This window comes from Cynocephalus volans, chromosome 11 (assembly GCF_027409185.1).
Source record: "Cynocephalus volans isolate mCynVol1 chromosome 11, mCynVol1.pri, whole genome shotgun sequence".
Taxonomy (NCBI): Eukaryota; Metazoa; Chordata; class Mammalia; order Dermoptera; family Cynocephalidae; genus Cynocephalus; species Cynocephalus volans.
In genome coordinates, this window is record NC_084470.1 from 24,276,068 (window position 1) to 24,278,808 (window position 2,741).

A 2,741-nucleotide genomic window follows, 5' to 3' on the forward strand; every position below is an offset into this window, starting at 1 on the left:
AGCCAAAGCCAGAGCTAGAAAGAGCAGGTGGGGAGGCAGGATAGAAAAGAGTTGAGAGTAAGAGAGAGACTTCGAGTCAGCGGGTAGAGAAGGCACAGAAGGGAGCTCATGTGGTGACCCAGAGCCATAGAAGGGGGTGGCTCGAGAGCAAGGGGCTGTCAGCACAGATTCCTGGTTATCTGCCTTCCTCCCTCCTTCACGGGCATAACTGTAAAAGCCACATATCTAATTAGGAAGAAAATCAACCAGAATCATGACAGTTTTAATTTAGCCACCATATTCTCCTTGGCCTTATTTCCAAGTCATAAATATCACTGGCTCTAAGCTAGCAAATGGTTTCTTGGTAGCTGTCTTTAGGCTTGAGCCCAGAAGTAACAATGGTCACAATAATAGTTGACATTTTCTGACTGCTTACTGAGTGCCAGGGTCTGAGCTCAGCATTTTCTATGTGAAATCTCATTTATTGCTCAGAATAACCCAACGAGGCAGATGCTACTATTATGATTCACTTTTAGAAGCAAGAAAAAATTCAGAGAACAGACACAGTGAGTAAACAGCAGCCACGGGGTGACAGCATGGATCCAACCCGACCCCAGTGCCAGTGATGTGATTGGGGTACCCTTTTCTTACACAGAGGGAATTTGGGGGTCCTTGAAGAGGTAGGAGGGTCAGCTTTGAAAGTTGTTTCAACACTCCACCCTGCACACTTAAGTATTACTCAGTTGACAACCTGCCTGTCCCTGGAGGTTTCCAGGGGACCCCTGTGGCCAGCCCAGCTCATGACCTTCCATCCCCCTGCCCACCTCACACACACAGCCTCCCGCAGCTCACAGTGCCCGTTTCACAGATGAGGAAACAATGGTCCAGAGGGACGGGGCCGTCCCCACCAACGGGGACATCTCACAGCCAAGAGAGCCAGAGCAAGGGCACAAACCCTTTTTTCTGGCTTCTAGATCATCCAGGCCAAGCCCCCACCCCCGTGCAGGAAACATGTCCCCAGCAGACACTTGTACAGTTTCTGCTTAAACACTCCTATCAAGGCAGGACTCTGAGTTTTGCTTTTCCTCTGTACATTTATTATTTTTATTGTGAAATATTTCAAGCACACAGCAAAGTACATTGATAATATAACAAAATCCAGGTGCCCACCACTGGGACGGAACAAAGGTTAACATTTTTTTTCTATGTTTGCTTCAGATCATATATTAAAGAAACTAAAATATTATAAATGTATTGATGATTTCTGTGACTCCGTCTTCAACTCCCTTCCTTCCCTCTCTTCTCGGAGGAATCACTATTCTGAAGTAGTGGCACATTCTGCTCATTTTTTAGACTTTTACCACACATGTATCTGCAGACAATAGATAATATATAATACATAATATATAATATTGTTTTTCATGTTTTGAAACTATATCTAAATATTATTATACTATATTATCCTTTTAGCCCTAGTTTATTCATTCAGTTTGTGATGCGGGTGTTTTTTTGTAAGGTTCCATGTAGATCTAGTGCATCCGCAGCAACTGCTGCACAGTATTCCAATGTGGAAGGGCACCAGGGTTTATACCACCACCCCCCACCATGCCCACTTCCCAGTTTTTAAGTCTTATAAACTCTGCTGTAATAAACGACATTGTACATGATCTGAGCTGGGTCCAGGGGCTATGCACATTTCAGTTTATTAGATGTTGCAAATTGTTCTGTAAATAGATGGTCACAGTTTATCTTCCCACGTGTCAGATATGAGCAGTCCATTCACCCACAGCAAACCATGGTGTTGTCAGACATCCCTACCCCTCTAGCGTGATAGGTGGGAATTCACCGCTGTTGTCAACAGCGCCACCTATGAACAGAGCCACCTGTGGCTGGCTCCGTAAGGACGTTCCTTAGGATGATGAGACGCTGCCTCCCTTTTCCCCATCGATTCTCACTCTGTTCTCTTCACACGGCAGACTCAGCTTGTGGCCAGCGAAGTTTTCTCCAGAGCTTTTCCTCAAGTGTTTCTATCATGTCAGATACCCCACAGTTAGCAACTGGTTTTTTACCCAAATTTAAATTTTATATACGGAGTGGCTGTGTGTGATTGGGGGAGGAGTGTGTTCATATTGGAGGCAAAGAAAACTTGTAAAAATATCTGAAAATAGTTCAGAGAGCCTCAAAAATCATATTTGAGTTGGATTATTCTCTTAGTTTGGGATGCTGTAACCAATTGCCGTAGACTGAGTGGCTTATAAACACAGACATTTATTTCTCAAAGGTCTGGAATCTGCAAGTCTGAGATCAAGGTGTCAGAAATGGCCAGGTTCTGGACAGGACCGTCTTTCAGGATGAAGACTACTGACCTCTTACTGTAGCCACTCATAGTGGAAGGGGAGAGGAAGCTCTCTGGGATCTCTTTAATAAGGGTACTAATCCCATCTGAGAGGGCTCTGTCCTTATGAGCAAATCAACTCCCAAAGGCTCCATCTCCAAATGCCATCACATTGGGGAATAGTTTTCAACCTATGAATTTTGAGAAAACATAAACATTCAGTTTATAGCAATTAGCTAGTTGATAACAGTTGAAAACCTTTCCTTGTGCTCAGAAATTATTTGCCCAACCCCAAATTCCATCTTTTTAACATGCACTGGCTCTATTTCTACTTAAGATCTTTGATCCAATTATCTAGGCATTTTAGTCTTCCTGAAACTGTGGAGCAATGACTAAAGAGCTTTATCACCATTAAAATCATCATTAA